Raw genomic sequence first — 15,024 nt, 5'->3', positions numbered from 1 at the left:
TCGACGCTACTGCCAAATGCTGCGAGTGTCGATGAAGGTGCTCCTTTTGTAGTGGATGGGTTCCCGTGGGAGCCAAATAAGCAGGACACGGCGTTGCCGATGATGATCGACGCCCTCTTGAACCAGGCGGTGTAGAGCGTAATGCGTGATTTCACAGCGGCAGGCTAGGGATGGATCAGTGCCGGCGCCTAGTGCGGCCGCGTGGGTGTGCCCTGCAACGAAGGCCGAAGTAGATCAGGACGCTTGCGACTCACTCGACGCTACTGCCAAATGCTGCGAGTGTCGATGAAGGTGCTCCTTTTGTAGTGGATGGGTTCCCGTGGGAGCCAAATAAGCAGGACACGGCGTTGCCGATGATGATCGACGCCCTTTTGAACCAGGCGGTGTAGAGCGTAATCCGTGATTTCACAGCGGCAGGCTAGGGATGGACCAGTGCCGGCGCCTAGTGCGGCCGAGTGGGTGTGCCCTGCAACGTAGGCCGAAGTAGATCAGGACGCTTGCGACTCGCTCGACGCTACTGCCAAATGCTGCGAGTGTCGATGAAGGTGCTCCTTTTGTAGTGGATTTGTTCCCGTGGGAGCCAACGGAGCAGGACACGGCGTTGCCGATGATGACCGACGCCCTCTTGAACCAGGCGGTGTAGAGCGTAATCAGTGATTTCACAGCGGCAGGCTAGGGATGGATCAGTGCCGGCGCCTAGTGCGGCCGCGTGGGTGTGCCCTGCAATGAAGGCCGAAGTAGATCAGGACGCTTGCGACTCGCTCGACGCTACTGCCAAATGCTGCGAGTGTCGATGAAGGTGCTCCTTTTGTAGTGGATTTGTTCCCGTGGGAGCCAACGGAGCAGGACACGGCGTTGCCGATGATGACCGACGCCCTCTTGAACCAGGCGGTGTAGAGCGTAATCCGTGATTTCACAGCGGCAGGCTAGGGATGGATCAGTGCTGGCGCCTAGTGCGGCCGCGTGGGTGTGCCCTGCAACGAAGGCCGAAGTAGATCAGGACGCTTGCGACTCGCTCGACGCTACTGCCAAATGCTGCGAGTGTCGATGAAGGTGCTCCTTTTGTAGTGGATGGGTTCCCGTGGGAGCCAACTAAGCAGGACACGGCGTTGCCGATGATGATCGACGCCCTCTTGAAACAGGCGGTGTAGAGCGTAATCCGTGATTTCACAGCGGCAGGCTAGGGATGGATCAGTGCCGGCGCCTAGTGCGGCCGCGTGGGTGTGCCCTGCAACGAAGGCCGAAGTAGATCAGGACGCTTGCGACTCGCTCGACGCTACTGCCAAATGCTGCGAGTGTCGATGAAGGTGCTCCTTTTGTAGTGGATGGGTTCCCGTGGGAGCCAAATAAGCAGGACACGGCGTTGCCGATGATGATCGACGCCCTCTTGAACCAGGCGGTGTAGAGCGTAATCCGTGATTTCACAGCGGCAGGCTACGGATGGATCAGTGCCGGCGCCTAGTGCGGCCGCGTGGGTGTGCCCTGCAACGAAGGCCGAAGTAGATCAGGACGCTTGCGACTCGCTCGACGCTACTGCCAAATGTTGCGAGTGTCGATGAAGGTGCTCCTTTTGTAGTAGAGGGGTTCCCGTGGGAGCCAACGTAGCAGGACACGGCGTTGCCGATGATGATCGACGCCCTCTTGAACCAGGCGGTGTAGAGCGTAATCTGTGATTTCACAGCGGCAGGCTAGGGATGGACCAGTGCCGGCGCCTAGTGCGGCCGAGTGGGTGTGCCCTGCAACGTAGGCCGAAGTAGATCAGGACGCTTGCGACTCGCTCGACGCTACTGCCAAATGCTGCGAGTGTCGATGAAGGTGCTCCTTTTGTAGTGGACTTGTTCCCGTGGGAGCCAACGGAGCAGGACACGGCGTTGCCGATGATGACCGACGCCCTCTTGAACCAGGCGGTGTAGAGCGTAATCAGTGATTTCACAGCGGCAGGCTAGGGATGGATCAGTGCCGGCGCCTAGTGCGGCCGCGGGGGTGTGCCCTGCAATGAAGGCCGAAGTAGATCAGGACGCTTGCGACTCGCTCGACGCTACTGCCAAATGCTGCGAGTGTCGATGAAGGTGCTCCTTTTGTAGTGGATTTGTTCCCGTGGGAGCCAACGGAGCAGGACACGGCGTTGCCGATGATGACCGACGCCCTCTTGAACCAGGCGGTGTAGAGCGTAATCCGTGATTTCACAGCGGCAGGCTAGGGATGGATCAGTGCTGGCGCCTAGTGCGGCCGCGTGGGTGTGCCCTGCAACGTAGGCCGAAGTAGATCAGGACGCTTGCGACTCGCTCGACGCTACTGCCAAATGCTGCGAGTGTCGATGAAGGTGCTCGTTTTGTAGTGGATTTGTTCCCGTGGGAGCCAACGGAGCAGGACACGGCGTTGCCGATGATGACCGACGCCCTCTTGAACCAGGCGGTGTAGAGCGTAATCAGTGATTTCACAGCGGCAGGCTAGGGATGGATCAGTGCCGGCGCCTAGTGCGGCCGCGTGGGTGTGCCCTGCAATGAAGGCCGAAGTAGATCAGGACGCTTGCGACTCGCTGGACGCTACTGCCAAATGCTGCGAGTGTCGATGAAGGTGCTCCTTTTGTAGTGGATTTGTTCCCGTGGGAGCCAACGGAGCAGGACACGGCGTTGCCGATGATGACCGATGCCCTCTTGAACCAGGCGGTGTAGAGCGTAATCCGTGATTTCACAGCGGCAGGCTAGGGATGGATCAGTGCTGGCGCCTAGTGCGGCCGCGTGGGTGTGCCCTGCAACGAAGGCCGAAGTAGATCAGGACGCTTGCGACTCGCTCGACGCTACTGCCAAATGCTGCGAGTGTCGATGAAGGTGCTCCTTTTGTAGTGGATGGGTTCCCGTGGGAGCCAACTAAGCAGGACACGGCGTTGTCGATGATGATCGACGCCCTCTTGAACCAGGCGGTGTAGAGCGTAATCCGTGATTTCACAGCGGCAGGCTAGGGATGGATCAGTGCCGGCGCCTAGTGCGGCCGCGTGGGTGTGCCCTGCAACGAAGGCCGAAGTAGATCAGGACGCTTGCGACTCGCTCGACGCTACTGCCAAATGCTGCGAGTGTCGATGAAGGTGCTCCTTTTGTAGTGGATGGGTTCCCGTGGGAGCCAAATAAGCAGGACACGGCGTTGCCGATGATGATCGACGCCCTCTTGAACCAGGCGGTGTAGAGATAATCCGTGATTTCACAGCGGCAGGCTAGGGATGGATCAGTGCTGGCGCCTAGTGCGGCCGCGTGGGTGTGCCCTGCAACGAAGGCCGAAGTAGATCAGGACGCTTGCGACTCGCTCGACGCTACTGCCAAATGCTGCGAGTGTCGATGAAGGTGCTCCTTTTGTAGTGGATGGGTTCCCGTGGGAGCCAACTAAGCAGGACACGGCGTTGCCGATGATGATCGACGCCCTCTTGAACCAGGCGGTGTAGAGCGTAATCCGTGATTTCACAGCGGCAGGCTAGGGATGGATCAGTGCCGGCGCCAACTGCGGCCGCGTGGGTGTGCCCTGCAACGAAGGCCGAAGTAGATCAGGACGCTTGCGACTCGCTCGACGCTACTGCCAAATGCTGCGAGTGTCGATGAAGGTGCTCCTTTTGTAGTGGATGGGTTCCCGTGGGAGGCAAATAAGCAGGACACGGCGTTGCCGATGATGATCGACGCCCTCTTGAACCAGGCGGTGTAGAGCGTAATGCGTGATTTCACAGCGGCAGGCTAGGGATGGATCAGTGCCGGCGCCTAGTGCGGCCGCGTGGGTGTGCCCTGCAACGAAGGCCGAAGTAGATCAGGACGCTTGCGACTCGCTCGACGCTACTGCCAAATGTTGCGAGTGTCGATGAAGGTGCTCCTTTTGTAGTAGGGGGTTCCCGTGGGAGCCAACGTAGCAGGACACGGCGTTGCCGATGATGATCGACGCCCTCTTGAACCAGGCGGTGTAGAGCGTAATCCGTGATTTCACAGCGGCAGGCTAGGGATGGACCAGTGCCGGCGCCTAGTGCGGCCGAGTGGGTGTGCCCTGCAATGAAGGCCGAAGTAGATCAGGACGCTTGCGACTCGCTCGACGCTACTGCCAAATGCTGCGAGTGTCGATGAAGGTGCTCCTTTTGTAGTGGATTTGTTCCCGTGGGAGCCAACGGAGCAGGACACGGCGTTGCCGATGATGACCGACGCCCTCTTGAACCAGGCGGTGTAGAGCGTAATCAGTGATTTCACAGCGGCAGGCTAGGGATGGATCAGTGCCGGCGCCTAGTGCGGCCGCGTGGGTGTGCCCTGCAATGAAGGCCGAAGTAGATCAGGACGCTTGCGACTCGCTCGACGCTACTGCCAAATGCTGCGAGTGTCGATGAAGGTGCTCCTTTTGTAGTGGATTTGTTCCCGTGGGAGCCAACGGAGCAGGACACGGCGTTGCCGATGATGACCGACGCCCTCTTGAACCAGGCGGTGTAGAGCGTAATCCGTGATTTCACAGCGGCAGGCTAGGGATGGATCAGTGCTGGCGCCTAGTGCGGCCGCGTGGGTGTGCCCTGCAACGAAGGCCGAAGTAGATCAGGACGCTTGCGACTCGCTCGACGCTACTGCCAAATGCTGCGAGTGTCGATGAAGGTGCTCCTTTTGTAGTGGATGGGTTCCCGTGGGAGCCAACTAAGCAGGACACGGCGTTGCCGATGATGATCGACGCCCTCTTGAACCAGGCGGTGTAGAGCGTAATCCGTGATTTCACAGCGGCAGGCTAGGGATGGATCAGTGCCGGCGCCTAGTGCGGCCGCGTGGGTGTGCCCTGCAACGAAGGCCGAAGTAGATCAGGACGCTTGCGACTCGCTCGACGCTACTGCCAAATGCTGCGAGTGTCGATGAAGGTGCTCCTTTTGTAGTGGATGGGTTCCCGTGGGAGCCAAATAAGCAGGACACGGCGTTGCCGATGATGATCGACGCCCTCTTGAACCAGGCGGTGTAGAGCGTAATCCGTGATTTCACAGCGGCAGGCTAGGGATGGATCAGTGCCGGCGCCTAGTGCGGCCGCGTGGGTGTGCCCTGCAACGAAGGCCGAAGTAGATCAGGACGCTTGCGACTCGCTCGACGCTACTGCCAAATGTTGCGAGTGTCGATGAAGGTGCTCCTTTTGTAGTAGAGGGGTTCCCGTGGGAGCCAACGTAGCAGGACACGGCGTTGCCGATGATGATCGATGCCCTCTTGAACCAGGCGGTGTAGAGCGTAATCTGTGATTTCACAGCGGCAGGCTAGGGATGGACCAGTGCCGGCGCCTAGTGCGGCCGAGTGGGTGTGCCCTGCAACGTAGGCCGAAGTAGATCAGGACGCTTGCGACTCGCTCGACGCTACTGCCAAATGCTGCGAGTGTCGATGAAGGTGCTCCTTTTGTAGTGGACTTGTTCCCGTGGGAGCCAACGGAGCAGGACACGGCGTTGCCGATGATGACCGACGCCCTCTTGAACCAGGCGGTGTAGAGCGTAATCCGTGATTTCACAGCGGCAGGCTAGGGATGGATCAGTGCCGGCGCCTAGTGCGGCCGCGTGGGTGTGCCCTGCAACGAAGGCCGAAGTAGATCAGGACGCTTGCGACTTGCTCGACGCTACTGCCAAATGCTGCGAGTTTCGATGAAGGTGCTCCTTTTGTAGTGGATGGGTTCCCGTGGGAGCCAACTAAGCAGGACACGGCGTTGCCGATGATGATCGACGCCCTCTTGAACCAGGTGGTGTAGAGCGTAATCCGTGATTTCACAGCGGCAGGCTAGGGATGGATCAGTGCCGGCGCCTAGTGCGGCCGCGTGGGTGTGCCCTGCAACGAAGGCCGAAGTAGATCAGGACGCTTGCGACTCGCTCGACGCTACTGCCAAATGTTGCGAGTGTCGATGAAGGTGCTCCTTTTGTAGTAGGGGGGTTCCCGTGGGAGCCAACGTAGCAGGACACGGCGTTGCCGATGATGATCGACGCCCTCTTGAACCAGGCGGTTGTAGCGCGTAATCCGTGATTTTACAGCGGCAGGCTAGGGATGGACCAGTGCCGGCGCCTAGTGCGGCCGAGTGGGTGTGCCCTGCAACGTAGGCCGAAGTAGATCAGGACGCTTGCGACTCGCTCGACGCTACTGCCAAATGCTGCGAGTGTCGATGAAGGTGCTCCTTTTGTAGTGGATTTGTTCCCGTTGGAGCCAACGGAGCAGGACACGGCGTTGCCGATGATGACCGACGCCCTCTTGAACCAGGCGGTGTAGAGCGTAATCAGTGATTTCACAGCGGCAGGCTAGGGATGGATCAGTGGCGGCGCCTAGTGCGGCCGCGTGGGTGTGCCCTGCAATGAAGGCCGAAGTAGATCAGGACGCTTGCCACTCGCTCGACGCTACTGCCAAATGCTGCGAGTGTCGATGAAGGTGCTCCTTTTGTAGTGGATTTGTTCCCGTGGGAGCCAACGGAGCAGGACGCGGCGTTGCCGATGATGACCGACGCCCTCTTGAACCAGGCGGTGTAGAGCGTAATCCGTGATTTCACAGCGGCAGGCTAGGGATGGATCAGTGCTGGCGCCTAGTGCGGCCGCGTGGGTGTGCCCTGCAACGAAGGCCGAAGTAGATCAGGACGCTTGCGACTCGCTCGACGCTACTGACAAATGCTGCGAGTGTCGATGAAGGTGCTCCTTTTGTAGTGGATGGGTTCCCGTGGGAGCCAACTAAGCAGGACACGGCGTCGCCGATGATGATCGACGCCCTCTTGAACCAGGCGGTGTAGAGCGTAATCCGTGATTTCACAGCGGGCAGGCTAGGGATGGATCAGTGCCGGCGCCTAGTGCGGCCGCGTGGGTGTGCCCTGCAACGAAGGCCGAAGTAGATCAGGACGCTTGCGACTCGCTCGAAGCTACTGCCAAATGCTGCGAGTGTCGATGAAGGTGCTCCTTTTGTAGTGGATGGGTTCCCGTGGGAGCCAACGTAGCAGGACACGGTGTTGCCGATGATGATCGACGCCCTCTTGAACCAGGCGGTGTAGAGCGTAATCCGTGATTTCACAGCGGCAGGCTAGGGATGGATCAGTGCCGGCGCCTAGTGCGGCCGCGTGGGTGTGCCCTGCAACGAAGGCCGAAGTAGATCAGGACGCTTGCGACTCGCTCGACGCTACTGCCAAATGCTGCGAGTGTCGATGAAGGTGCTCCTTTTGTAGTGGATGGGTTCCCGTGGGAGCCAACTAAGCAGGACACGGCGTTGCCGATGATGATCGACGCCCTCTTGAACCAGGCGGTGTAGAGCGTAATCCGTGATTTCACAGCGGCAGGCTAGGGATGGATCAGTGCCGGCGGCTACTGCGGCCGCGTGGGTGTGCCCTGCAACGAAGGCCGAAGTAGATCAGGACGCTTGCGACTCGCTCGACGCTACTGCCAAATGCTGCGAGTGTCGATGAAGGTGCTCCTTTTGTAGTGGATGGGTTCCCGTGGGAGCCAAATAAGCAGGACACGGCGTTGCCGATGATGATCGACGCCCTCTGAACCAGGCGGTGTAGAGCGTAATGCGTGATTTCACAGCGGCAGGCTAGGGATGGATCAGTGCCGGCGCCTAGTGCGGCCGCGTGGGTGTGCCCTGCAACGAAGACCGAAGTAGATCAGGACGCTTGCGACTCGCTCGACGCTACTGCCAAATGTTGCGAGTGTCGATGAAGGTGCTCCTTTTGTAGTAGGGGGGTTCCCGTGGGAGCCAACGTAGCAGGACACGGCGTTGCCGATGATGATCGACGCCCTCTTGAACCAGGCGGTGTAGAGCGTAATCCGTGATTTCACAGCGGCAGGCTAGGGATGGACCAGTGCCGGCGCCTAGTGCGGCCGAGTGGGTTTGCCCTGCAACGTAGGCCGAAGTAGATCAGGACGCTTGCGACTCGCTCGACGCTACTGCCAAACGCTGCGAGTGTCGATGAAGGTGCTCCTTTTGTAGTGGATTTGTTCCCGTGGGAGCCAACGGAGCAGGACACGGAGTTGCCGATGATGACCGACGCCCTCTTGAACCAGGCGGTGTAGAGCGTAATCAGTGATTTCACAGCGGCAGGCTAGGGATGGATCAGTGCCGGCGCCTAGTGCGGCCGCGTGGGTGTGCCCTGCAATGAAGGCCGAAGTAGATCAGGACGCTTGCGACTCGCTCGACGCTACTGCCAAATGCTGCGAGTGTCGATGAAGGTGCTCCTTTTGTAGTGGATTTGTTCCCGTGGGAGCCAACGGAGCAGGACACGGCGTTGCCGATGATGACCGACGCCCTCTTGAACCAGGCGGTGTAGAGCGTAATCCGTGATTTCACAGCGGCAGGCTAGGGATGGATCAGTGCTGGCGCCTAGTGCGGCCGCGTGGGTGTGCCCTGCAACGAAGGCCGAAGTAGATCAGGACGCTTGCGACTCGCTCGACGCTACTGCCAAATGCTGCGAGTGTCGATGAAGGTGCTCCTTTTGTAGTGGATGGGTTCCCGTGGGAGCCAACTAAGCAGGACACGGCGTTGCCGATGATGATCGACGCCCTCTTGAACCAGGCGGTGTAGAGCGTAATCCGTGATTTCACAGCGGCAGGCTAGGGATGGATCAGTGCCGGCGCCTAGTGCGGCCGCGTGGGTGTGCCCTGCAACGAAGGCCGAAGTAGATCAGGACGCTTGCGACTCGCTCGACGCTACTGCCAAATGCTGCGAGTGTCGATGAAGGTGCTCCTTTTGTAGTGGATGGGTTCCCGTGGGAGCCAAATAAGCAGGACACGGCGTTGCCGATGATGACCGACGCCCTCTTGAACCAGGCGGTGTAGAGCGTAATCCGTGATTTCACGGCGGCAGGCTAGGGATGGATCAGTGCCGGCGCCTAGTGCGGCCGCGTGGGTGTGCCCTGCAACGAAGGCCGAAGTAGATCAGGACGCTTGCGACTTGCTCGACGCTACTGCCAAATGCTGCGAGTTGCGATGAAGGTGCTCCTTTTGTAGTGGATGGGTTCCCGTGGGAGCCAACTAAGCAGGACACGGCGTTGCCGATGATGATCGACGCCCTCTTGAACCAGGCGGTGTAGAGCGTAATCCGTGATTTCACAGCGGCAGGCTAGGGATGGATCAGTGCCGGCGCCTAGTGCGGCCGTGTGAGTGTGCCCTGCATCGAAGGCCGAAGTAGATCAGGACGCTTGCGACTCGCTGGACGCTACTGCCAAATGTTGCGAGTGTCGATGAAGGTGCTCCTTTTGTAGTAGATGGGTTCCCGTGGGAGCCAACGTATCAGGACCCGGCGTTGCCGATGATGATCGACGCCCTCTTGAACCAGGTGGTGTAGAGCGTAATCCGTGATTTCACAGCGGCAGGCTAGGGATGGATCAGTGCTGGCGCCTAGTGCGGCCGCGTGGGTGTGCCCTGCAACGAAGGCCGAAGTAGATGAGGACGCTTGCGACTCGCTCGACGCTACTGCTAAATGCTGCGAGTGTCGATGAAGGTGCTCCTTTTGTAGTGGATTTGTTCCCGTGGGAGCCAACGGAGCAGGACGCGGCGTTGCCGATGATGACCGACGCCCTCTTGAACCAGGCGGTGTAGAGCGTAATCCGTGATTTCACAGCGGCAGGCTAGGGATGGATCAGTGCTGGCGCCTAGTGCGGCCGCGTGGGTGTGCCCTGCAACGAAGGCCGAAGTAGATCAGGACGCTTGCGACTCGCTCGACGCTACTGACAAATGCTGCGAGTGTCGATGAAGGTGCTCCTTTTGTAGTGGATGGGTTCCCGTGGGAGCCAACTAAGCAGGACACGGCGTTGCCGATGATGATCGACGCCCTCTTGAACCAGGCGGTGTAGAGCGTAATCCGTGATTTCACAGCGGCAGGCTAGGGATGGATCAGTGCCGGCGCCTAGTGCGGCCGCGTGGGTGTGCCCTGCAACGAAGGCCGAAGTAGATCAGGACGCTTGCGACTCGCTCGAAGCTACTGCCAAATGCTGCGAGTGTCGATGAAGGTGCTCCTTTTGTAGTGGATGGGTTCCCGTGGGAGCCAACGTAGCAGGACACGGTGTTGCCGATGATGATCGACGCCCTCTTGAACCAGGCGGTGTAGAGCGTAATCCGTGATTTCACAGCGGCAGGCTAGGGATGGATCAGTGCCGGCGCCTAGTGCGGCCGCGTGGGTGTGCCCTGCAACGAAGGCCGAAGTAGATCAGGACGCTTGCGACTCGCTCGACGCTACTGCCAAATGCTGCGAGTGTCGATGAAGGTGCTCCTTTTGTAGTGGATGGGTTCCCGTGGGAGCCAACTAAGCAGGACACGGCGTTGCCGATGATGATCGACGCCCTCTTGAACCAGGCGGTGTAGAGCGTAATCCGTGATTTCACAGCGGCAGGCTAGGGATGGATCAGTGCCGGCGGCTACTGCGGCCGCGTGGGTGTGCCCTGCAACGAAGGCCGAAGTAGATCAGGACGCTTGCGACTCGCTCGACGCTACTGCCAAATGCTGCGAGTGTCGATGAAGGTGCTCCTTTTGTAGTGGATGGGTTCCCGTGGGAGCCAAATAAGCAGGACACGGCGTTGCCGATGATGATCGACGCCCTCTTGAACCAGGCGGTGTAGAGCGTAATGCGTGATTTCACAGCGGCAGGCTAGGGATGGATCAGTGCCGGCGCCTAGTGCGGCCGCGTGGGTGTGCCCTGCAACGAAGGCCGAAGTAGATCAGGACGCTTGCGACTCGCTCGACGCTACTGCCAAATGTTGCGAGTGTCGATGAAGGTGCTCCTTTTGTAGTAGGGGGGTTCCCGTGGGAGCCAACGTAACAGGACACGGCGTTGCCGATGATGATCGACGCCCTCTTGAACCAGGCGGTGTAGAGCGTAATCCGTGATTTCACAGCGGCAGGCTAGGGATGGACCAGTGCCGGCGCCTAGTGCGGCCGAGTGGGTGTGCCCTGCAACGTAGGCCGAAGTAGATCAGGACGCTTGCGACTCGCTCGACGCTACTGCCAAATGCTGCGAGTGTCGATGAAGGTGCTCCTTTTGTAGTGGATTTGTTCCCGTGGGAGCCAACGGAGCAGGACACGGCGTTGCCGATGATGACCGACGCCCTCTTGAACCAGGCGGTGTAGAGCGTAATCAGTGATTTCACAGCGGCAGGCTAGGGATGGATCAGTGCCGGCGCCTAGTGCGGCCGCGTGGGTGTGCCCTGCAATGAAGGCCGAAGTAGATCAGGACGCTTGCGACTCGCTCGACGCTACTGCCAAATGCTGCGAGTGTCGATGAAGGTGCTCCTTTTGTAGTGGATTTGTTCCCGTGGGAGCCAACGGAGCAGGACACGGCGTTGCCGATGATGACCGACGCCCTCTTGAACCAGGCGGTGTAGAGCGTAATCCGTGATTTCACAGCGGCAGGCTAGGGATGGATCAGTGCTGGCGCCTAGTGCGGCCGCGTGGGTGTGCCCTGCAACGAAGGCCGAAGTAGATCAGGACGCTTGCGACTCGCTCGACGCTACTGCCAAATGCTGCGAGTGTCGATGAAGGTGCTCCTTTTGTAGTGGATGGGTTCCCGTGGGAGCCAACTAAGCAGGACACGGCGTTGCCGATGATGATCGACGCCCTCTTGAACCAGGCGGTGTAGAGCGTAATCCGTGATTTCACAGCGGCAGGCTAGGGATGGATCAGTGCCGGCGCCTAGTGCGGCCGCGTGGGTGTGCCCTGCAACGAAGGCCGAAGTAGATCAGGACGCTTGCGACTCGCTCGACGCTACTGCCAAATGCTGCGAGTGTCGATGAAGGTGCTCCTTTTGTAGTGGATGGGTTCCCGTGGGAGCCAAATAAGCAGGACACGGCGTTGCCGATGATGATCGACGCCCTCTTGAACCAGGCGGTGTAGAGCGTAATCCGTGATTGCACAGCGGCAGGCTACGGATGGATCAGTGCCGGCGCCTAGTGCGGCCGCGTGGGTGTGCCCTGCAACGAAGGCCGAAGTAGATCAGGACGCTTGCGACTCGCTCGACGCTACTGCCAAATGTTGCGAGTGTCGACGAAGGTGCTCCTTTTGTAGTAGAGGGGTTCCCGTGGGAGCCAACGTAGCAGGACACGGCATTGCCGATGATGATCGACGCCCTCTTGAACCAGGCGGTGTAGAGCGTAATCTGTGATTTCACAGCGGCAGGCTAGGGATGGACCAGTGCCGGCGCCTAGTGCGGCCGAGTGGGTGTGCCCTGCAACGTAGGCCGAAGTAGATCAGGACGCTTGCGACTCGCTCGACGCTACTGCCAAATGCTGCGAGTGTCGATGAAGGTGCTCCTTTTGTAGTGGACTTGTTCCCGTGGGAGCCAACGGAGCAGGACACGGCGTTGCCGATGATGACCGACGCCCTCTTGAACCAGGCGGTGTAGAGCGTAATCCGTGATTTCACAGCGGCAGGCTAGGGATGGATCAGTGCCGGCGCCTAGTGCGGCCGCGTGGGTGTGCCCTGCAACGAAGGCCGAAGTAGATCAGGACGCTTGCGACTTGCTCGACGCTACTGCCAAATGCTGCGAGTTGCGATGAAGGTGCTCCTTTTGTAGTGGATGGGTTCCCGTGGGAGCCAACTAAGCAGGACACGGCGTTGCCGATGATGATCGACGCCCTCTTGAACCAGGCGGTGTAGAGCGTAATCCGTGATTTCACAGCGGCAGGCTAGGGATGGATCAGTGCCGGCGCCTAGTGCGGCCGTGTGAGTGTGCCCTGCATCGAAGGCCGAAGTAGATCAGGACGCTTGCGACTCGCTGGACGCTACTGCCAAATGTTGCGAGTGTCGATGAAGGTGCTCCTTTTGTAGTAGATGGGTTCCCGTGGGAGCCAACGTATCAGGACCCGGCGTTGCCGATGATGATCGACGCCCTCTTGAACCAGGTGGTGTAGAGCGTAATCCGTGATTTCACAGCGGCAGGCTAGGGATGGATCAGTGCTGGCGCCTAGTGCGGCCGCGTGGGTGTGCCCTGCAACGAAGGCCGAAGTAGATCAGGACGCTTGCGACTCGCTCGACGCTACTGCCAAATGCTGCGAGTGTCGATGAAGGTGCTCCTTTTGTAGTGGATGGGTTCCCTTGGGAGCCAACGGTGGAGGACACGGCGTTGCCGATGATGACCGACGCCCTTTTGAACCACGCGGTGTAGAGCGTAATCCGTGATTTCACAGAGGGCAGGCTAGGGATGGATCAGTGCCGGCGCCTAGTGCGGCCGCGTGGGTGTGCCCTGCAACGAAGGCCGAAGTTGATCAGGACGCTTGCGACTCGCTCGACGCTACTGCCAAATGCTGCGAGTGTCGATGAAGGTGCTCCTTTTGTAGTGGATAGGTTCCCGTGGGAGCCAACTGAGCAGGACACGGGTTGCCGATGATGATCGACGCCCTCTTGAACCAGGCGGTGTAGAGCGTAATCCGTGATTTCACAGCGGCAGGCTAGGGATGGATCAGTGCCGGCGCCTAGTGCGGCCGCGTGGGTGTGCCCTGCAATGAAGACCGAAGTAGATCAGGACGCTTGCGACTCGCTCGACACTACTGCCAAATGCTGCGAGTGTCGATGAAGGTGCTCCTTTTGTAGTGGATTTGTTCCCGTGGGAGCCAACGGAGCAGGACACGGCGTTGCCGATGATGACCGACGCCCTCTTGAACCTGGCGGTGTAGAGCGTAATCCGTGATTTCACAGCGGCAGGCTAGGGATGGACCAGTGCCGGCGCCTAGTGCGGCCGAGTGGGTGTGCCCTGCAACGTAGGCCGAAGTAGATCAGGACGCTTGCGACTCGCTCGACGCTACTGCCAAATGCTGCGAGTGTCGATGAAGGTGCTCCTTTTGTAGTGGATTTGTTCCCGTGGGAGCCAACGGAGCAGGACACGGCGTTGCCGATGATGACCGACGCCCTCTTGAACCAGGCGGTGTAGAGCGTAATCAGTGATTTCACAGCGGCAGGCTAGGGATGGATCAGTGCCGGCGCCTAGTGCGGCCGCGTGGGTGTGCGCTGCAATGAAGGCCGAAGTAGATCAGGACGCTTGCGACTCGCTCGACGCTACTGCCAAATGCTGCGAGTGTCGATGAAGGTGCTCCTTTTGTAGTGGATTTGTTCCCGTGGGAGCCAACGGAGCAGGACGCGGCGTTGCCGATGATGACCGACGCCCTCTTGAACAAGGCGGTGTAGAGCGTAATCCGTGATTTCACAGCGGCAGGCTAGGGATGGATCAGTGCTGGCGCCTAGTGCGGCCGCGTGGGTGTGCCCTGCAACGAAGGCCGAAGTAGATCAGGACGCTTGCGACTCGCTCGACGCTACTGCCAAATGCTGCGAGTGTCGATGAAGGTGCTCCTTTTGTAGTGGATTTGTTCCCGTGGGAGCCAACGGAGCAGGACACGGCGTTGCCGATGATGACCGACGCCCTCTTGAACCAGGCGGTGTAGAGCGTAATCAGTGATTTCACAGCGGCAGGCTAGGGATGGATCAGTGCCGGCGCCTAGTGCGGCCGCGTGGGTGTGCCCTGCAACGAAGGCCGAAGTAGATCAGGACGCTTGCGACTCGCTCGACGCTACTGCCAAATGCTGCGAGTGTCGATGAAGGTGCTCCTTTTGTAGTGGATGGGTTCCCGTGGGAGCCAACTAAGCAGGACACGGCGTTGCCGATGATGATCGACGCCCTCTTGAACCAGGCGGTGTAGAGCGTAATCCGTGATTTCACAGCGGCAGGCTAGGGATGGATCAGTGCCGGCGGCTACTGCGGCCGCGTGGGTGTGCCCTGCAACGAAGGCCGAAGTAGATCAGGACGCTTGCGACTCGCTCGACGCTACTGCCAAATGCTGCGAGTGTCGATGAAGGTGCTCCTTTTGTAGTGGATGGGTTCCCGTGGGAGCCAAATAAGCAGGACACGGCGTTGCCGATGATGATCGACGCCCTCTTGAACCAGGCGGTGTAGAGCGTAATGCGTGATTTCACAGCGGCAGGCTAGGGATGGATCAGTGCCGGCGCCTAGTGCGGCCGCGTGGGTGTGCCCTGCAACGAAGGCCGAAGTAGATCAGGACGCTTGCGACTCGCTCGACGCTACTGCCAAATGTTGCGAGTGTCGATGAAGGT

The sequence above is a fragment of the Amblyomma americanum genome, chromosome 11 (genome assembly GCF_052857255.1).
Source record: "Amblyomma americanum isolate KBUSLIRL-KWMA chromosome 11, ASM5285725v1, whole genome shotgun sequence".
Taxonomy (NCBI): Eukaryota; Metazoa; Arthropoda; class Arachnida; order Ixodida; family Ixodidae; genus Amblyomma; species Amblyomma americanum.
The sequence above is the reverse complement of the archived record's forward strand: the minus strand, read 5'-3'. Positions refer to the sequence as shown.